Genomic DNA, 22,999 nt, shown 5'->3' on the forward strand with positions numbered 1-22,999 from the left:
GATTAAGAATTCCTCATATCAGTGAGGTCATATGATACGTGTCTTTCTCTGTTTGACTTATTTCACTCAACATAATACCCTCCAGTTCCATCCACGTCGTTGCAAATGGCAAGATCTCATTCCTTTTGATGGCTGCATAATATTCCATTGTATATATATACCACATCTTCTTTATCCATTCATCTGTCGATGGACATCTTGGCTCTTTCCACAGTTTGGCTATTGTGGACATTGCTGCTATAAACATTGGGGTGCACGTACCCCTTCGGATCCCTACATTTGTATCTTTGGGGTAAATACCCAGTAGTGCATCCAGTAACCCAGAGGCCCTTCAGGGGCCCGCTGGTCAGGGGCAGAGAGTAAGCTTCTATGATTGGAAAGAAAAGAGATGGATGGGTGTCACTGAGTGATGGAAGAAGTGTCATCCAAATCAATCACTGATGTCAGTACTTTCGAACCCTGGAAGACCATGTAAATGGCCTGTGCTATGAATTTAAAAGTACCCCCCACCGTAGGGATCCTGAATCAGCATCCTGGAGCAGCACCTAGGAATCTGAATTTATAAACAAATTCCACAGTCATGTTGGGAACCAATAAACTTGGTAATTACCATAAATCAGAAATGTTCAAACTTAATTGGTGATTTTTTTAAAAAATACATGGAATACTTATTATGCTAATAATAAGTTAATGCTATTTCCAAAGCTAATAAAATGCTAATTCCAAGGCTCTTTTCTTGCAGTATAATTCAAGGGACCCAAGAATCTGTAAGCCGTTGAACCAACTATTATTCCTTGTAGCAGAAAAGACTCTGAGCTTTCCCACCAGCTGGTTTTGTGCTCCTTGCATGTGTCATTGAAGGGCTCTGAGGTCTAATTTCTTCATCTGAACATCGGGTATTAAATTATCCATTTCACAAGGCTGATGTAAAACGCTAGTGAGTTTAGCTATGGGGACACGGTTAGTAATTCTATCAAGTGCTGTACATGGGGATAAGCAATTTCAATTTTCAACTGGCTCATTGAAATATTTCTTTATTGTATCTTGGAACAATTACCTAATTTGCAGTGTCCAGTGTAGGATGGAAATGTGGAGCTCCTTATTAAAAAAAATTATTAAGAATTTGAAGTTGGTTACAGCAGAGCATTGGCACCCTTCTGAGCATGGGGCCTTGTGCACAAGTCACATACTCAAGAGGCTGGCCCTACTTATATCCACAGGCTCTGGAAATCAACCCTGCCAAGTACAGAGGGTTAGGGATGGGAAGGGAAGACAACAGCAATAATATGAGCTGAGCATTTGAAAGTACTTAACAAGTTTACAAAGTTCTTCCATATGTAATGGCTCAAACTGACTTGGTTATCAGAATCACCTGGGGAGCTTGTTAGGAATCCCTATTCCTGGGCTACTCTCCTGCCAATGTCCAACTAATAGTCCTGGGAAGAGGGCCAAGAATCTGTATTTTTAACAAGCTTCTTTGAAACACATCTTTATGGTCAGGAAAGTTCTGGAATACTTTTAGTAACCTATTAGAGTCTCAAACGAGCTATTCTTCCTCCCACTGTGAACTGAGGTAGACATCATTAGCTCCATTTTGTGAATGAGGAAGCTGGGATTCAGAGAGGTTTGGTCAAAGCTAGGAAGGGCCAAAGCTAGGATTGAAGCCGTCTTCAAAGAGAAGGCTCTCATAGCTCCATTACATCACAGTGTGTGGATGCCCATGTGTGACAGAGAAAGAGAATATGAAAGAGTAAAATCTCCCACATCTCCTCTAGATTTGAACATAGAATTGTGTGTACATGTTGCTTTGGGGGAGATGGGGGTGCAGCTGTTTGATTGAAGCCAAGAGAAAGCCAGACGTTTCTCAGAAGCCAGCGTAACCATCAGAAAAGACTTTCTGGGTGGTCTCTAGTCAAGGCTATTTTTAAATTCTTGCTTATTTATGTCAAGCAATTCTTGCTTATTTTGTTCATTCAGTCATTATCCCTTCCCTTTGCCTTGTTTTTGAGTCTTCATTATTTTTTCAGGTGGTCCATTCTCCACATGGGAGCCTGAGCCATCCTGGGAGGACAGGGGTCACACCGTTTAGTGCCTCTCCTCAAAAGTCCCCAGGACCTCCCCATTTCACTCAGGGTAGAAGCCTAGACCCATCCAATAACCTACAAGGACTTAATGCAACCTTCCTCCAGCTCCTATCTCTTCCCAGGATCCTGTCCACTCTGTCCCAGCCACACCGATTAACCAGGCCTGCTCCTGCCTCAGGGCTTCTCCACATATCCCCACATGGCTCCCTCCCTCACCTCCTTCAAGTCTATCACTATCTTCTAACATACTAAATAATTCCAACCCATGTGTAATGTGTGTCTGTCACCTGGCCACTAGAAGGTAAGCTCTGTGAGGACAAGGACTTTGTTTCTGCTCACCACAGCATTGGCAATAGCCCGCACAGTGCCTGGCACAGAGCAGAGGAGGCTCTGTGAATAGTTGTTGGATGATGGGTGTGGTCATTCAACAAACCATGTGTCCCACCCTAAGCTAGACACTCACCACGCAACAATGAAGGAGACCCACCCCCGCCCTTGGGAAGCACACAGTCTGCTATTTAAGAAAGGACTCAAACACAAAGAAGTCAAACTGAGTGGTGGGAGTCCATGTGAGAGGAGCGTAGGCAAGGGGTGCCCAGGGAGGAACAGACTCAGCCCAGGAGCCAGTGGGAGCTTTAAACAGCAGCTAAGGATTGAGTTGGGCTTGAGGATGATTGACATTTTGACAGAGGGAGACCCAAGAGGGAGGAGTGAGCCCTCCCCAGACAGAGGGATCAGCAAGCACAAAACACGCAAAATTGAAATTGTTCTCAGGAGGACTGCAAGCAATGGGACAAAGCATGCAAGGCAGGGTGTGTGTGGGTGTGTGTGGGTGTGTGTGTGTGTGAAAAATGAGTACAGCTGTAAGGCTGTCCTGGAAAAAGACAGATGCCCCGGGGGTCCAGTGGACTGGGGTCTAAGTGCCACTTCAGCCCAGCTCTCTCTGGCTGGCTTCCATACTGCCTTTTTGACAGCTCCCAATGCCCCACACAACTATATCCTCTGGTTCTTCACCCTCAGGCCTTCCCATATTTTGCAGAGCAATTTAGCCTCAGACCTAGCTTCAGATTCATAAACACAAAAATATCTCTATAAAAATTAAGTGTCAAATATTCCGAGACTTACAGCCTCTAAGCACAAAATAAAATCGAGTAGAAGCTTTAAAATTTCAGACTCCTCCTTTCCTTTTCTACACTGATCTATCCAACTCAGAGAGATTCCTTTTACTTTCTCTGACATGGAGAGCCACCACATCCCTATCCCCCACTAGGTCCGTAGGGTTCCTCATGCCATTTTCATCTAGTGCACCTGGTTATCTCACTGACTCCTCACTGCACCCCTGTGAGGTAGCCATTATGATTCCATTTCTCAGAAGAGGAAACTGAGAAAGGGTCACATCGTACATTAGGGACCGAGCTGGAGGGAAAGCCCAGGTTCATCTAAGTCCAAGGATAAAACACTTCTCACCCAACATCAACGAGAAACAGGACGCGACAATGTGTATCTCGTCATCAAGAGATTAAAGGCTGCTTTTTAAAATTGAAGACTCAAAAACATGTCAAAGAATGGATTCTTCCCCCTCTCCTTCCACTGGGCACATATTAAATATTAATTCCCTTTGTCTTTGCAAACAGAGATGTTGACTAAGACACACATCATAAAAAATGCAAGGTAAAGTCTCATTCTAATTGCAGCTTTTGTATTGGAAATGCATTTGGATGACTTTCCTCCCTGCAGCTGGGGTTGGACATTTGACCTTCTTTGCCCTTGGTCCATGTTGTCCAGAAGAACATGAGTGTCCGTGGAGTAGCAAGAGATCAAGGACATATTCCCATCAGGAGCCTGACAATCCCAGCTCCAGGCATCAACAAACACTGTCCTTAAAATATTTTTAGGAGGCAAGAGAACTTGAGAAGGAGTCCTTTCTGGCTAATGGTTCTCTAGATCTCGTGAGAGGGGCTGGGAGAGAAAGGTGGGGCAGCAGGGGTCAAAGGACCCACCAAGATGAAGGAAGGCCATCAACTGCAGGCTCAAGAAGGGACTTTATGTTTTGTTTTGTTTTCAAGCCTGATTTTCCCTTGGGTTTTTAAAAATAATAAATTTTACTGGGTTTTTTTTTTTTTTTTGGAAAGGGTATGCGTTCACAGCAGAAAATTTCAAAAATGTGAGCATGTAAAAAGGAGATAAAAATTAACTGTAATCCAAGAAATGCATGGGAATGATAAACATCCAAGTTACAGCAGTATTTATCCCTAAGGGCTAGGGGCGGATTATAATGGGAAAGGAGTAACACAAGAGACCATCAATCATATGGGTAATGTTTTATTTCTTTGGCTAAGTATTGGGTACCTGGATATTGGTTATACTTTTTCTTTGGTATCTTTTTAATATGTCTGAAAAAATTCAGAGTACATTTTTGAAAGTCATCTGTTAGGTTCATCATTGAAAATTCAGTGGCTAGAACAGCCCCCTGCTACATAGTAAATACCTAATAAATATTTCTTGAATGAATGAATGAATGAATGAATGACTTAACCGTGTGTTGCCTCTGCCTTTTAGTTTCCCCTCATCTAGAAATTAGGGCTGGCAATATCTACTCTTACAATTAACGATGGGAGTTAAACATACCTGGGATACCACCCAGATGCAGCACTTTGATAAATATTCAACCAGGATTTTCATTTTTCCAACACATGGATTTTTTTTTTTTTAACAGCATTTTAAAAAATAGGATCATGTTGGGGCACCTGGGTGGCTCAGTCGGGGTTAAGTGTCTGCCTTCGGCTCAGGTCCTGGTACCTCACATCGGGCTCCCTGCTCAGTTGGGAGCCTGCTTCTCCCTCTCCTCCCCACTCCTGCTCTCTCTTGTTATATCTGTCCCTCTCTCTCTTCAAATAAATAAATAAAAGCTTTAAAAATGAAAAATAAAAAAATAAATAGGATCATGCAACACATGCTACATTGTAATCAGGTATAATCACATTTTCGCTTGTCTTTTATTTATTTTTTAAAGATTTTATTTATTTATTTGAGAGAGAGAATGAGATAGAGAGAGCACGAGAGGGGGGAGGGTCAGAGGGAGAGGCAGACTCCCCGCTGAGCAGGGAGCCCGATGCGGGACTCGATCCCAGGACTCCAGGATCATGACCTGAGCTGAAGGCAGTCGCTTAACCAACTGAGCCACCCAGGCGCCCTTCGCTTGTCTTTTAAATTCCTTTCTCCATTATTTTAGTGGTTGGATGTTATTATTATTATTATTCCATCATATGAGTAATCTCCTTTGAGCTTTGAAAGAGTCAGCATCCTTAGTTGTTGAGGACGGTCTGATGGTACCATTGACAGAATTACTCTGGCAGACTCGGGAGTTGGAGGGCGCTGTGCTCAGCAAGGAGGGGTATTAATTATATCCCTCCAAGATGACCCCAAGAAAATGTGTCAGGGAACATTCTGAGAGGTCTGTGACCCTATCCTTTTTTACCTTTCTAGGGAAGCAGTCTCAGACAGCCCCTCTCTTGGCTTCTGCTTATTTATGGAATAAAATCCAAATTTCCATATACCCGTCCTAGTCTGGCCACCAGCCTTTTCTCCTGGGCTCGCCACCATCCAGCCATGTGGGTCTGTCCAACTCAGACCTTGCCAAGCTCCGTCCCAGCCTAGGTTTATCACATCTACCATCCCCCATGACTGGAGCCCTTCTTCCTCAGCTCCTCCTCATTGTTCAGGTCTAAGCTGAACGTCACTTCCTCCGAAAGGCTGTCCTGGCCCCTCATTGGAAGAAGGTTCCCTCTTATGTCCACACAGTGCCCTGTGTTTTCCCTTCACGGCCTTTGCTCTACTGCAAGAATTCAATATTCATCTGCACAGCTATTTGCTGAACAGTTTGTTTCCCTCCTTACTGGGAACTCTAAGCTCCAAGAGGACAGGGAAGGACTGCCTCTGTTTTGCTCCTTGTTGAGAGTACAGCATCTAGCAAAACCCCTGCTGCACACAGATGCCTAATAAATATCTCACTCTCAAATGAATGAATGAATGAATGCTTTTTTTTTTAATGAATCACTTAACTGTGTTACTTACCTCTGGGCTTCAGTTTCAGCCTTGTCTATAAAATAGGTCTGGCAATATCGAACTCAAAAATTATTACGAGAGTAATCGCACTAGTTTCTGTAAAATGTCTCACTGGGCATAGTTGACAGGTGAGAAATGGTTCTCACTGGCATGGTTATTTTGCTCCTCAAACACTCCTGGCCTTAGTATATAAAAAGAGGTACCCACCGTTCTACTTTACTTAAAAGCTTTTTCTTTGCCTCATTCGAAGGCAAGTACAAATGAAAATGCGGGGATATTCGTTTTAATATTATCCCTTTGAACCTCAAAATGCATATGATAGAAAACAGGATGACACATGCAATTTTACCTTTTCTTCTAGCTAACTACGGTTTACAAACGGTGGGTCAGTTGCTCCGGTCGGAAAACCTTTTCAAAGCTCAGGCAGTTAATTACAGCTGCCTCTGGGCCACACTTGGAGATCAATAGCTTGAAACAGACCGGGAAGGAGTAGATCACTCAGGCATGATGGGCTGAATGCTGGTAACCTCAGGAACCAATGTTTCTAGAAGTCAGTGGTCCCACCCATACACCCATTTGTGATGGTTTACAAATGTAGTCAGTGCAAAAACATCCTTTACTTCCCAAAGAAAATCTGGCCTCTGATCTAGACCAGAGGGGATATGATATAATTCATCTATTTAATCCATAAATACTTATTAACCACTTACTACATGCCAAGCTATTTAATAGGTGCTAAGCAAGGATATAGCAGTGAACAAGGTAGGTAAGACCTCTGTTCTCCAGGAGCTTATGTATTTGGGGCAGGGGGCGGGTGGGGATAGGCTGGGGAAGGACAGAAGACAAAGAAACAAAAGAAGGGAAAAAAAACAAAGAAAAAGATCATACAGAGATGAATGCTTTTTAAAATAAATTTACATGCACTAAAGTAATAGAGAATGAGAGAGTAACTATTTGATACTGCATAAGGAAATGAAGTTTAATCTGAGATCTGAGTGACAGGAAGAAACCAGTACACAAGAGTCTTTCAGGAAGAGAACAGGTGGTGCAAAGGGCCTGGGGTGGTAACGTTAGATTTTGAAAACATAGTTAAGTGACTGGAAGAGGAAACAGAAATAGTTATGGACAGAGACTGACCCTGTGAGCCGTGGTGAAGAGCTTCCACTTCATCTAAGGGGCACAAGAAGCCACTGGATGGTTCTAAGCAAGGCAGTAATATAATGTGATTTATGCTTTTTAAAAAAATCACTCTGGCTGTTGTGTGAAGAATATATTATAGGGGCAGGTGTAGAAATAGCGAAACCATTCAAGAGCCTGTTGCAATAATCTAATTGGGAAGCAATGGCGGCTTGGACAAAGACATACAGACAATCCCATCTACAATGGGTTTATAGTTAGTTAAAGTGAACACTTTTAATCCCACAGAGGGGATATTAGTCTTATAAGAGGGCTACCAATCAAATGAAATTGTCAGTTAATTTGAACAGAAAAGTTCAAATGTCCCACCTTTCCTGTTGTTAGAGATGGTGTGTATATAATCTTCTTTCTCTTCCTTCCCCAGATCATCATGTTAAGATTCATCTGTTTAATAACCTCCCTGCAGATCTGAGGTACTGTCATTAGCCTTCAAAGAACAAGGTGGGAAAGATGAAAGACAGGTGTTTCTCCTTTCAGGTATATGGAATCAAGGGGTCTGGGATCAGGATGTCAAGGCAAGAGTTTATTTGAACAAATACAACCACCAAACAAGGCTGAATTAGAAACCTCTCCTTCTGCCCCATGTGATAATGGGCAGGAACCTCTTGGGTCATGGAATGAAGGCTGCAAAGGAATTTACCCAGTGTCTCCCGATGATGTTCACTTGGGAGGTTAAGGAAATCTGTTGGGAAGAGAACTGGTAGAAGGAGAGAGTATTTGTGAAAGCCACCCACGCCCAGTCCAATCATAGCTCCTAAGATGTTGCCAGCCAGTTGTTCTCTTTTTCAACGCATATTACTCCAGGGCCCTGGGCCCATAGCAACTGAATGAAATGGGGGCAGGGAAGGGATCTTGGCCGCCTTAATCCAGTATCCAATATGGTGGGTAAAAAGTCTAAAATATATTAAAGATCAGTAATCAACATTTGGATGAGAGGAACCGAGACACATGTATATGGAGAAAGAACAGGTGAAGATGTGCTCCAAAACGACTGCCCTATCTCTCAAATACCTGTGTATGGAAGAGCCCTCTTGCATGTTTTTTTGATGCCTCCATTGAGAACATTGTTCTATTTGCCACTAACTAGGCCAAAAAACTCTAAACTATCAGAATCAGAGAGAAAGAGACAGAGACAGACAGAGACAGAGAGACACAGACAGTGAGGCTAAACAGATGCCGTCCCTCTTATCTCTAACCATATGATAAGGCCAATAAAATATATCACAATACCAGGGGTCTCATGTCCCCATTCATAGAAAGAAGCAGCTCGTGAATATAGTCATTATAAATCAATATTAAGGTATGACTTGGAATCAATTAGATGTAAGCCCTTCAAATAGTCTCACTTCCCAACCTTAAAGCAAAATTCCTCTGTGGGAGCTAGCCTCAAATTTACACACACACACACACACACATTCTTTCATCTAAGATACTCTCAGATAAGGTCCTCAAATATTAATACAAGTTTTCAACTTTAAAGAACCTTTAATTTTAAAAGAAATTACAGTGAAATCATATGATACATGGCTGCATAATATTCCATTGTATATATATACCTCATCTTCTTCATCCATTCATCTGTTGATGGACATCTTGGCTCTTTCCATAGTTTGGTTATTGTGGACATTGCTGCTATAAACATTGGGGTGCACATACCCCTTCGGATCACTACATTTGTATCTCTGGGGTAAATACCCAGTAGTGCAATTGCTGGAATTCTTAATCTCAGGAAACAAACTGAGGGTTGCTGGAGTGGTGGGGGGTGGGAGGGATGGGGTGGCTGGGTGGATAGACATTGGGGAGGGTATGTGCTATGGTGAGTGCTGTGAATTGTGTAAGACTGATGAATCACAGACCTGTATCTCTGAAACAAATAATATGTCATATGTTAAAAAAAAAAAAAGAGGGCGCCTGGGTGGCTCAGTTGGTTAAGCGACTGCCTTCGGCTCAGGTCATGATCCTGGAGTCCCGGGATCGAGTCCCGCATCGGGCTCCCTGCTCGGCAGGGAGTCTGCTTCTCCCTCTGACCCTCCTCCCTCTCATGCTGTCTCTCATTCTCGCTCTCAAATAAATAAAATCTTTAAAAAAAAAAAAAAAAAAAAAAAAGAAGATAGTAGGAAGGGAAAAATGAAGGGGGGGAATCGGAGGGGGAGACGAACCATGAGAGACTATGGACTCTGAGAAACAAACTGAGGGTTCTCTAGAGGGGAGGGGAGTAGGAGGATTGGTTAGCCTGGTGATGGGTGTTAAAGAGGGCACGTTCTGCATGGAGCACTGGGTGTTATACGCAAACAATGAACCATGGAACACTACATCAAAAACTAATGACGTAATGTATGGTGACTAACGTAACATAATAAAATAAAATTAAAAAAAACTACAAAGTCTAGATGCCCGCAAACTGTGATATCTCCCCAAATGTCCGTGACGCCCCTGCAGGAGCCCCTCCTTTCCAAGAACAGAAGGTCAAACATGGCTGCCTCCTCTGTCCACTGCGACTATCACACCCTCTCTCTTTCCACGAGGCAGCAGCCCCTGGCCCCCCACCCAAGGACAAATCAAAGGGAAATTCGAGTTCCCAGCACTTTGGGCAGATCCTTCTTATTCGCAACTCTACAGAAAAAAAATTACTCTGTGTTCCCAGGGGGAGGATGTTTATAGCGAAAGCCTGACTCTGAGTCCAAGAGGCCGTGAGGAAGAGCAGAAGCACCGACCTTTGCGAGGTGACCGCCTTCGATGCCATACACCTGACTGTAACATGTTCTGGGGGTAGAAGGGAGAGGTGGCTCAGAGGGGAGAGTCAGATGCCAATTCAACACCAAATTCCATACCGATGTGTTTGAACATGGGCTGTTAATGAAGGGTACCTGACTTGAAATTAATCTTGCCAATCACACAAACTGATAGAAAATATGCATTGAGAAGCATACATGGGCTCTTTATTGATTGAGATTTTCTTATTCATTTGTTTGTCTATTTCTTCTCCCCTCCCACCCACTTAACATGTCAGCTCCAAAAGAATGCTGCCTTGTGTACCTCCCTCGCCGTCACGGCTACAGTGCCTGGCACACAGAGGGTAGGTAGTAAATTCTGGTTCAATAAACAGATACAGAGAAAACACTAGAAGGAATGAATAGAATTAATAGAAATTACTTGGGGAAGAAAGACTGTGGGGTGGTTACAATTTATTCTTTATATTTTCTTTTTTTTTTTTTTTAAGATTTTATTTATTTATTTGAGACAGAGAGAATGAGAGAGACAGAGAGCACATGAGAGGGGAGAGGGTCAGAGGGAGAAGCAGACTCCCCACTGAGCAGGGAGCCCGATGCGGGACTTGATCCAGGGACTCCAGGATCATGACCTGAGCCGAAGGCAGTCGCTTAACCAACTGAGCCACCCAGGCGCCCCTATTCTTTATATTTTCTATCTTTCCCAAGTTTTGTAAAAAATATTTTTCTAAAAAAATAAAATAAAAATATATTTCTAATTAGAATAAAATGGAATGAATATGGCTTGGGGAAAACCCAAATTATCACCAACATGGCCATTAGCTAAGAAGTAACAGGCAAATTCAAACCTAATAATAATGCACATAGTTGAACTAATGTTATATTGATAGCAGCGGGGATATACATCCCTGTTTATTCATTCATGCGTTCATTCAACAAGTATTTATTGTGGGCCAACCATCAGTCCTTGGCCCAGACAGTAGAGAAACTGATGAGGGATCATGTTCAAATTCAGAAAAAGTAAAATCATCACATTTTACCCCACATTTACATCTCATACAGATGTAAAGTGAAAATGTGTTCGCTTATTTAAGTCACTAATGAGTGAACTGGTAGTATGTTTCTATCAGTTCAAAAGAAAATGGAGAGATTAGACACACAGATAGGTCAGAAATATTGAAATAAATATGTAAAATGGAAGCAAAACTGGCCTCTTGCACAGCTTGGGAGCCTCCAGTGTACTGATGGATGTGAGCCTCCATCGTACTGAATTTTTGCATGTCTGCAGGCACGAATTATTTTGCCTTGCTATCAATTATCTACACTTTACAGAGTAGACAATGCAAGGTTAGCACTGGATAATCCGGAGAAACAGGCTCTAGACAATGGATAATTTTCCATGGCAGCACAAAGGTGATTAAGATATAGTCACTGAATTCTCATGTAGTATCTGGGAAGAATGACATAAATAAAGGACTTGCTTTGCTCTGGACAAGAGGAAAGCAAATCTTTATGTTGCTCCTCTTCTGTTGACAGGGACCCTGTGAAAGAAACTCCTGTACGAGAATGGAATATTATCCAAAGAAATGAAAAAAAAAAAAGCTATAATTTGGTTTCAAAGCACATTTTAAACTTTTCTGCATTAACAATTTTATTACAAATACAACAGCAAACCAATACATACTCACCGTAAAACTAAAATGCAAACCATAAAAAAAAATATGGGAAAATAGAAATCAGTGCCCTTGACTGCTTCCCTTACACCAATTGCATCTTCTCACTCATTGGAGACGCTACAAAAGACAAACAAACAAACAAACAAACAAAAACCAATGTCCACAAATCCATAGATGAGTTATAATGCTGAAGGAAGAGGGTCCTTCATTCAATGGGGCCACCGTAATGAAATTCTTGTGTTTTTAAAGTACGATTAGTTTGGGGAAGGGGGGAGAGAAGAGCTCGAATGCTCTGCATTGGAAAAAAGTCACAAGAATGTTAAGTGTTTAAGGCCAGCAAAGGAATAGGGTTGGGGGTATTCAGGGAGGCCAGGGGAGGAAGCCGTAGAAAGTGAAATCCTCAACTAAGATATAGCCAGTGAGACATGCCCGGTGCCAGGAAAGCTTTGATGAATTCTTGGGATCGTGGCATCTAATATTTCATCTCAAGTTATTGTCCATTCTGTCCCATGATGTAATCTCCCGCTATGAGCAAAACCTCTTCCATTAAATAAATATCTGCTAGATAGGACAACCTGTATCAGTGGCACTTTGGAGATCTTTGAAGTCTGTGTCAGTGTGGGTTGGGCTCAGGGTGGGGGGGGCAATGGAGAGAAGAGAGCAGTTGCAGGAGGTGAGAAATTTAATAGTCAGAAACTCAGAGCAAGAGATGACCAGGAGATGGTAAGCCCCCAACTCCAGGTTCTGCTAAGAACACTTGGAGATACAGGACAAACATACTAGACTTCCTGCCTTCTCCTGGATTGAAATTCTATATATTTGAACTAAATGTTAAAGGAAAGTGTTATCTCAAGAAGCTGGAGCCACAAATGACAGCATGGAGGGCTTCCCAGAGTAAGTGACGTTTGAACTGAGTCTGGGTCTCATCACACAAAAGGGGCTAACTGAGAAAGGAAGATGGAACCACACGCACAGAAGCAAGGCAGCATAAAAGGGCTGAGGGATGTTTGGGGGAACAAAGAGCTGGCTGGTATTATAGAGCTCAGCCTACATAGAAGGAGTGAGATATGATTTTGAATTGTATGCAGATCTCTGAGGCTAATGTTGGGATTCATGTTATAAGATACACCTGGTACAAAGAAGGAAAGCATCATGGTATAGCCCTGGTGACTGGACAAGGATCTGGAGACACATAATCTAACATTCACTCTGTCACTAACTCAAGCCATCAGCTTTCCTTCGTTTGTGAGGCAGAGACAATGAATCGTCCTTCCAAGGCTGTGCTTATCCCCACAGAGCACCGAACTAACACAAAGTGTTGGGATGAGAGAAGACTTTCTCCTTTTCTGAGCAAGAATGGAGGACAAACCCACGAAAGGAAGGGTATTTTGCTGAAAAAGCTCGGAACACGTAAATGGACCGAGTTTAATTCCCAGTGTTGGAAGAGAATCAATAAGCAAAGAATCCCTTCCAAGAGGTACTGTCTGGTGTGTAAACAAGACACGATTTTAGCAAAGTTGGTCCAGTGTCTTTTTTTCTTGCCTTTTGCTGGCATTAATGTCCTGGAACAGATAGCTCTGTACCTCTAACTCCATTCTTTCCCCCTTTTTTAGTTGTGTTTGTTGCTGTTGCTGTGTCTACTGGCTGGAGGCGTGAGTTCAACAGTCTTACAGAAGGCCAAGTGGACAGATATGGCCACTCTGATGAACAGGAACTTTTATAATCTTTCTCTGTCTTAGTGTGCAATGCTCAGGGTCCAAGAGCCAGGAAGGCACACCAGTGCAGCCCCCAGGATTCATTCATCTGCGTCGAAAGGAACCAAGGGCTCAGATGAGGTCCTTCAGATGATCTTGAGGTACTGAAGTCCTTCTTCCTCAGCAGGGACATCAAAGTCCTCACCAAATGGGCTTTGGCAGTATGTCAAGTGGTTCTCTGGACATAGAGGTGGGAGTTAGACTTATTAGCAATTCCCTGGGTTTACCTGGGACTGAATCTCAAATGCTCTTGTAGGTAAGTCTTGATCGGTAGGGACCAGTGTGTATTATAGCATTGTCACCATTAAATGCTAACTGAGCAACTAGGATGAGCTGAGTGTGAAGAGATGCCCAATAGCAAAAACATGAGTGCTCCCCTAAAGGAGCACAGAGGATCCAAAACACATCCACAGAAAATACATAGCAGCACGCAACAAGTCCTTTTGAGTGATGTGGGTAGTGTTGCAAACAAAGGTGGGGATTATTAGTCTGACAAGTTCAGGTCATAGCCTGTGCCATTTTGTGTAATACATCCCCAGAATTTGGCATAGAACATGTACATAGTCGGGAGCTCAAAAACATTTGTTAAACAGGCAAATAAGTCTGGGGTGGTGGTCAAGGAGGGTTTGAAGGAGGCAGTGGCATACAATTTGTCACAGAGAAAATGGACAGATGAGTGATTAAGAGCATGGATTCTGGAGCCAGGCTGCCTGGATTTGAATCCTGGCCACACCACTTACAGCCAGGGGATTTCAGGCAAATTATTGAATCTTGCTGGGTCTTAGTTGTTTTAGCTGTAAAAGGGGGACACTTCCAGTACCTACATCATAGAGTGGTTGGAAATATTACAAATACATAAAGTATTAGTAAACTACCAGAATATAATAAGCACTATATATGGCTAAGTGATGGTCATGACCATGATAGAGAGATTGAGGTTCATTCTAAATGAGCCAAAGCACAAGGAGTGTTTAAGGGATGGGAACACCAGTTGGGTGGTGGGCATGTGGTAAAGGAGCAGTGAGAAGTATCAGCATAAAACAGGATGAGGACAAGACTCCTCAAATGCCATTTGAATCTGACAGCGTGAGCACCTGATAGTTTTATAGACGGTGCTCATCAAAGGGTGTTTTAGAAAATGAAGAAATAAATTTAGTACCGCTTTTCATAACAAAAACATGCAAATATCAACAGGAAAATGGCCTCATAAGCTTTGGTATATTTTAACCAGGGAATACTACACAACAGTTAAAAAGAATGAAGTCAATCTGTATGCAAGACTTCAGGAAAATCTATAAGTCATATCGTTGAGTGAACAAACGCATGTTGCCCAGCAATAATGAATTACAATACTACCAACACAAGCCCGTGTTTCTACATACTTTCTATCAGCCCATATGTTTGCAAGTACAAAGAATCATGTTTAGAGGCTCACATATCAAATTGATAGACACAAAGATTCTGGAAAGAGGAACACAATTGAGGGGATAAGAAGGTGGTCAAAGACATCTCACCCACATCCTCCACGTCTTTCAATAAGGAGAAGAGCCCCACATTATTTTTGTAAATAAAAAGTAATGCTTTTTTAAAGAAATTTGTTTGTATGGAGGAGAGAATAGAAGCCGACAGCTTAAATGGAAAGCACTGCAGCTGTCTGGGTGTGAGGCAATAGTTAGCGTTGTCAGGGACGGGAATGACAAGGAAAAGTACACAGTAGGAGTCAACAAACCAAAGTAGAGAGACAGAAAAATGGTGACGTAGCTCTCCGAGAGAGAACCCAGAGTTGAGAGACAGACAGACAGAGAGGGAGGGAGAGAGAGAAAGAGAGAGAGAGAGCATGAGTTCCATTTTATGCTCACACACAGTGACACCAATACTCTGAGAAGAGTTGCCATCCAATACTCTACTCTTGGCATGTGGACCACTTCCTCTAACATAATAATGACAAAATTAGGTCAATTAGTTTTGTCAATTAATTAATTACTTGGCCCACAGCTGTTTTAACTGCTTTATAAAACAACTGCAAAGAAACCCCCAAGCAGTTGATTTGATACTGAATAGCTAGAGCTTCACTCTTGCTTAATAAGAAATAGCCAGATTGAGACCAGAGGGTCTTATTATTTTATCAGCGCATTGAATCTGAGGCAGTAAATGGTTCACTACTGATCTGGGGAAGTTACTTTTATGCCATAAAAGGGGGTAGTTTAAGCCCTAAGCGACTTGGATTTCAGCATTTCTGATCAATACAGAGCCAAAATGTGTCTTTCACTTACAACTGAGCAGAATAGTATTTATAATGTCCTGACCTCTCTGAGACCCACAGATAGTCCCTTCTCCTTTTGAAGTAAATCCATAAATAGTACATTTATTGAATCAAGTTTATACTAATCCTGTTGGAGATTGTCTATTGACAATGCCAAATAGAGTTCCCTTCTGTTTCAGCTCACATAAGATGCTAGAGAATCTATTGAAACACAAGTTCTTAATCTTGGGCTAATGAGGTTGGTAGTTCATGGATGGGCTTCAGAGGGTCAAGAACATTCTGGAATATCATGCAAAATTCTCTGGATTTTGTCTTGTTAATCTTTTGGGGAGCAAGAGCTCCTGGTTTAAATAAGTTCTACAAAACTAACTAAATAATGCTTAGAAACTGCTACAGTTTGGGAGGTTTTGTTTGTTTGTTTCTTAAAAAATACATCATTCTAGCTAACTGAATCATTCTATGTGATTCTATATTAAAGTTATTTATAGTAAGTCAATCTTCTAAGGGAATTATGACATATGAACTAACAACTTAAAAAAAATCATAGTTAGGAACCCGACATTTCTCAGAAACAATACCTAAGGAAAAAAGTTTACAGAAACACTATCTAAGGAGAAAAACTTGAAGGAGAACAAGGTTGCCTCTGGTTGAGAAAATCCCAGGACACTGCTGGAAGCAGAAAGCACTTGAACTGTCCATTGCAGAATAGATAGAAATTGGTAGGCAACGATGGAAGAGCAAGTTCTAAGTGAAGATAAGTGTTGAGCAAAGTCATGGACATAGGAAAAGACAAGGTATCTTCTATAGCTGGAACTTTCTGGGCAAGAGTAGGAGATAAGACAAGGATGTAACCTTCGATCTGATCAAGAAGGCTGGGCCCTATTCGATAAGAAGCTATGAAATGGGAAGCTATTTAATGTTTCTGATCAAAGGGATAATATGAAAAAGTAGGTCCATCTAGAGTGGAGGTGGAAGAAGTCTAAAGGAGGGAAGTCCATTATTTGTAGAGTAACCAGGGTGGAGAGGATTAGACACAAAGAAGGGCAGAACAAGTGAAGGACCACCCAGGGTGAAGGAGCTTGTAGTTGCCAAGGGCAACTGCTCTGAGGTCAAAAATTCTGTCCAAAATCATCACCTTTTTCAAGTGTTTACTTGGCATGTCCATACAAAGACACAAACCCTTAGCACCTGCTCTACTAAGTTCAGGATCATGCATCACCAGTAATCCTTCCTCCCATAAACTGGCCTTAGTAGGAGAGAAACATACTGAGCCCATAAAGATGCTGTCTCAGCAAGTGCCAGAGAACAAGAATAAATTCCCTCCTGAACTCTCTAGCCCCTCATTATAGTCTTAACTCCCCACCTCCCTCACCAACATGGGACACAATGAAAGTTACCATTGAAGGTGTCAACTCTACCTTTCCTGGCTTGGAGAAGTGTAGTCCTGTCGGTCTTCACCACACACTCCCTTCTGGTTATCAACTGAAGGGTTAATTACATTACATACTCGGGCGAATCAACAAATACATGGCCAGAGGGCCAGAGGCCATTTCGAATAGAAAACGTACACCTTCTCTAGAAACCATGACACAGAAGCATTGGAAGAAACTCTCAGGTCTCTCCATCACAGAGCCAACAGAACACAGGCTTCTGAGGTCATTATCTTGTATATAATCAGGACAACTTCAACAGGAAAAAAAGGAACCTTAAGATGGGAATCTGATAGCGTGCAGAGATTTACTCAAACTGTAGCAGACATGCACAGTCCTCGGTTATTACAAGTGTTCTCTGGTAAGAAATAGTAAATCTCCTCTTGTTTAAGTCACTGGTGGTTGGAACTGTTACTTTGTGCTTTTGGGGAAACCCAAACAAGGAAACTGTCTACCCACAAGGACTGGAAGAGAAGAAATGGGCCGAATATTAAGATCTCAACCTAACTGTATCAATTAACAGCTGAGCAGGAGTTTGGTATTCTTGAGCAGGAACTTCATTTTGGAAGTTTGATGAGCAGTGATTTAGTGAAGTCTTGAGATAAGCTGAGACTTCCACTTAATAATATTTGCTCCTGAAAAGAACATTACTTTTGAACAAGGTGCTTCAAAGTCCATGTGTCATTTCTAAAATTATCTTGTTCCTTTGTAGTGATTTCATTGTTTGAAGGTTCTTTGTTCACAGTTTCATTTTGTTTGATAATTATGCCAGGTATAAAAGTCCTCATTACTTAAGAATCATGGTGAGTAAAATAGGTAAGTATGATAGATCATATATATGGATGGATGGATGGATGGATGGATAGTTAGATGATAGATAGATAGGCAGATAGATGATAGATGGATAGATAGATGATATGGATGGATGGATAGAGGGAGAGAGATGATAGATAGATACATAGATAGATAGATAGATAGATAGATAGATAGACAGACAGACAGACAGACAGACAGATAGATAGGGTATTTTCACCAAGGTCACAAATAAGATTAAAAAAAAAACAAAAAACCCTGAGGTAGGCAGAATAACCCCCCTCCAAAGATTTCCATGCCATAATCCCTAGAACCTGTGAATATGATAAAGGTAACACCTGGCAAAAGGGAATTTGCAGATATGATTAAATTAAGGATACAGTGATAGGGAGATTCTCCTGGATGACCTGCTGAGCGCAGTGTAACCAGAGTGGTCCTTTTAAGATCAAGGCAGGAGATCAGTCAGAGGAGATGTGATAATGGAATTGGAAGTGGAGATGGGCACCTGGGTGGCTCAGTCGGTTAGGCGTCTGCCTTTGGCTCAAGTCATGATCCCGGGGTCCTGGGATCAAGTCCCGCATCGGGCTCCTTGCTCAGCGGGGAGCCTGCTTCTCCCTCTGCCCCTCCCCATGCTTGTGTATGCTCTCTCTCTCTCTCTCTGACAAATAAATAAAATCTTAAAAAAAGAAAGAAAGAAAGAAAAGGAACTGGAGGTGAAGGAAGAAGGGGCCATGAGCCAAGGACTGTACGTGGCCTCCAGAAGCTGGAAAACACAAGGAAACAGATACTCTTCTACAACCTCCAAGAGGAGTATAGCCCTGGCCACACCTTGATTTTAGGACTTCTGACCTACGGAACTATAAGACAACAGCTTTGTATTGTTTCAAGCCATTAGTTTGTGACCCTCTGTTGCAGCTGCAATAGGAAACTAATACAAGACCACACTTGGAGCCATTACGGCTCTAAGTTCCTGCATGAAAGAAACAATAAAGATATAGGAATGCCCCCCCCCCCGCCTTCCTGCCACAGGCCCCCAGAGGCACCTGGGGGACCTGAGCTGCAGACAACAAAGACTCATTCTACTGTCCAGAGCAACCCCCAGCAAGTAAGAACACGTTCATGTGACAGCAACACCTGGGAGAACCCTTCAACAGGCTCCACTCCCCTTCTGTTCACATTTTCATCCCATTGTGATCAAAATGGTGCAGAGGGGGAACAGCCCCAAAGCAAAGAGAAGGACTTGCACAAGATGACTGGAGCCTGAGGTTGCATGGAAGGAGGAGCTGACCGAGGAAGGCACTGCGGGGGGAGGGGAATGCTGTCTCAGCCTGAGTCTCCTAGGAGCACTACCAGTGACAAGGGCCAGTGGGCAGGTGGCTTATTTGGGTAGTGGTTACAGGGAGCTGGAGTGAGGGTCCAGGGAAGAGGAAAGGAAGAAAGGGAAAGCAATGCAAGCATGTCCTGTTGAGGGTGCTCAGTCTGCAGATGTTAACGGAATGCACTGTTCGTGGGTAGTCTCATGGGCATTAACCACACGCGTGCACTCGATCACACACACACAGTCTCTCTCTCTCTCTCTCTCTCTCTCTCTCTCTCCTGGGCCAGAGGTGAATGCCATAAGGTCCTGCAGGCCACCCGAGTTACCACCACATCATCAGAGAAGCCCTGAGGCAAGAAGCTAGTGGTACATCCTGACAGTCCAGGATGAAGGCTGGCCAGATGAAGACCGTTGACATCTGTTCTCAACTGGTTACCACAGCAGCATTTGGAGTAAGAGATGGGGCTGACAGGGTTTGCAGTGGTCCACAAGAAGGATCCAATCCAATGACAAAATCCAAACATTGTAATGGAAAGAAGGATCCATTTGGAAGACCAAAAAAGGAAGGCAAATCAGCCCCTATTGTGTGGCCACTAACATGTGTTATCAATGGTGACTGGAGCTCCTGGTCAGCAGTTTCCAAGTTCCCCACATCCGGCACAAGGCTGGAAGCCGCACAGCAGGCCCTCAGCAAAAGTTTGTCAAATCAAATTGAATTACTTTCCACTACCCTCTTCCCATGTATTAGCTTCCAGCTGCCAGAATAAATTGCTTCAAAAATAGTGGCTGAAAACCACAGAAACTTATTCTCTCAGAATTCTGGAGGATAGAAGTCTGAAATCAAGGTGTATGCAGGGTCATGCTCCCTCTGAAGCTCTGGGGCAGAATCCTTCTTTGCTTCTCCTTAGTTTCTCATGCTTGCTGGCAATCCTTGGTTTGTAGATACATCACTCTAGCTCTCTGCTGCCATCTGCACATGGCATTCTCCCTGTCTATTTGTCTCCAAATTTCCTTCTTCTCATAGGGCACCAGGCATTGGATTTAAGGCTCACCCTAATCCAGCAGGACCTCGTCTCAATTTAGTTACATCTGCAAAGACCCTACCCTCAAATAAGATCATATTCACTGATTCTGGGTACCCATGAACTTGAGGGGACACTACTCAATCCAGTGAATATACACAAGTTTATTTTGTATCACTAAGGGAGTCATGATTTTGCCTCTTTTGGAAAATTATCCTATAATAGTCAATTCAGCAGGAAGGAACGGATTGAAATGGGGGAGATAAAAGAGAAAGTGTTTGGAGGTGAATATGTTAAATTGGCCTAAAAGTGGGGCTTGAGTTCAGAGGACAAGGAAGGGCTGATGGAGAGGAGAAGTAGGAACCTCAACAGCAAAAGCTTCCTTCTATCTAAAGGGCTCATTTTACAGATGGGAAAGTTGAGGCCCAGAGTGGGGTTACTCTCTCAAGGACACAGAGCAGAGAATTGGCAAAGAGCAGGATGCAACCCAGATTTTTTGACTACCAGCCCAGGATCCATATGCTGATTGAAAAGGTTCTCATTAGTTCGACATTTGAATGGAGTCTGTCAGACTGTTCATTTTCCCTGGATAACTTTCCACATGTCACATCTTAAGCGTTTCCACATCCGCACGCTGGTACATATATATATATGAGAAAAAGTTCCACCCACATAGTGGCATAAAACCTAATTATAAAATCTCTTATTAGAAAAGCTGAACCTGACTCAAAATTCAGCCACAGATAATTAGCTTACATGCCTCCCTGATTACACCATTGTGCAATCTTTCGGCCGCAGGGAAATGTCTAAACTGTAGACAACTCTATAGCTATTAGTACAATGAAATAGATTTTGAGACAATGATTTCAATACTTGACACAGGTACAGAGAATCTCTGAATTCTTAGAATTCACAAAAGCAGGAGGAACTGTGAAAATGAAAAGCATTAGAGCCCCACACTTGATTTTTTTTTTTAAATTATGGTCCTGACACTAGGGTCTTGGAAATATTATAATCAAGCACCATTTTCTTGTCTAGCCCTCCAGTGATATTCCAGCTCCTGAGAGTTTATAATCACCAAGTCATAAAATGTAGCCTACTTTCAACTTGCTTTCACTCCATACTCCTGTAGGTATTAGTTACCTAGTGATATTTATCAGTCAAAGAGACTTGAGAAAATGTAATCATTGTTTTATAAACTTTCTCAAAACTTTAGTGGTTTGGAGAAGTATCTCTTCTATTCTTGCAAGAAATCCAATGTGTACCAGGATTATGTTTTGGCTCTGTGTTGCCATATGCTTTGGAGATACGTATACAATAATCTCCATGTTGTGTTTCCAACTGTCATTGTTTCCATGACATCATCTCTTATGATTCTCACAACCACTCACTAAGGTATTTAGAGATGAGAAAACTGAAGTTCAGAGAAATTTAACCAACCTGTCCAATCAATGCCTCTCTGTGAAAGTGGCTAAGTTGGAACCTTAACACCAAGCCTCCTCCTCCTTCCCATGCCCCAGGCCACCATCTGTCACCTTAAATGAGGCCAAAAGCACGCTCTGCAGAAGAGTTATTTTTAAGATATATTGATGAAATGATCCATTTGGAGTTGTTTGAATAACCCAAAAGATCTACCCAGAATAAAGTCACCATGGCACAGAGTAAGGTTCTCCCTAAAAATTCATGGATAAATTCTATAAAAATGGCAGTCACAATCTATTGACCACTTTCTTTAAAGTGAGTATAAGAAGCCATAAATGTCTAGAATATCAGATCTGAAAAGAACATAGTATCATCTAGATCAGGGTTTGGAACTGGAGGTGCTGCTTGGCAACTGTGGGCAGTGCTTCTGGCGTCTAGTGGGTGGAGGCCAGGGATGCTGCTCAACACCCTACAACACATAAATCAGAATCCCACAAAAAGAAATGATCTGATCCAAAATGTCAAGTGACCAAGTTGAGAAACCCTGATCTAGACCAGAAGTCCACAAATGCTTTCTGGAAAGGAGCAGATGGTAAATATTTTAGGCTTTGCCATTTACAACAGAAGCAAACATATGCAATATGTCCATGAATGGATATGGCTGTGTTCCAATATAACTTTACTTGTAAAAACAGGCAACTTCCCAGATTTGGTCCACGGGCCATGGTTTTTCCACCCTCATCTAGATTAATGGATTTTCTTTTCTAAGGACCGTGAAGTGTTCCACTCAAACAAAATACGACATGGAATTCAAGACATACAACAGATCAAAGGAATGCTTCTTTGGCTGAAGCAAGGATGCATCCAATGTAGTTCTCCAGTGGTAGGCTGGGCGAGACTACTCAGGGCAGTTTGGAACACTCTACTCTTACCCAAATGACCTTTTCGAAATGAGCAAGTCATCTTGTACTCAAAACCCTTCAGTGGCATCCCACTGCTCCTATGACAAAATCCCTCTCCCCACTGATATGACCTCACGACACAGCAATGTAGCTAAGTAGCTCTAGACCCTGACTGAGAAGCATCCAGGAGGAAAAAAGTGGTAAAAACAAACAAACAAACAAACAAACAAAAAACAATTTTTTGTAGACACTGTCAGCTGCTTCCCAACAGCTATGACTAGTCCCCTTCCTGGTTCCTTGGAGAAGTCTCAAGAATCAAAGGCC

The 22,999-nt window shown here is 42.4% G+C and overlaps 1 long non-coding RNA gene across 1 annotated transcript in view; it reads left to right on the forward strand.

Annotated features, from left to right (window-relative positions):
• Positions 1-19,672, forward strand: part of LOC110588015 — a 44,013-nt gene extending 24,341 nt beyond the window's left edge. Inside the window, exons 3-4 of the long non-coding RNA XR_002480790.1 lie at positions 7,711-7,787; positions 19,619-19,672. This is a non-coding gene — a long non-coding RNA (uncharacterized LOC110588015). The remainder of the gene's footprint in view (positions 1-7,710; positions 7,788-19,618) is intronic.
• Positions 19,673-22,999: the final 3,327 nt, after the last annotated feature.

This window comes from Neomonachus schauinslandi, chromosome 5 (assembly GCF_002201575.2).
Source record: "Neomonachus schauinslandi chromosome 5, ASM220157v2, whole genome shotgun sequence".
NCBI lineage: Eukaryota > Metazoa > Chordata > Mammalia > Carnivora > Phocidae > Neomonachus > Neomonachus schauinslandi.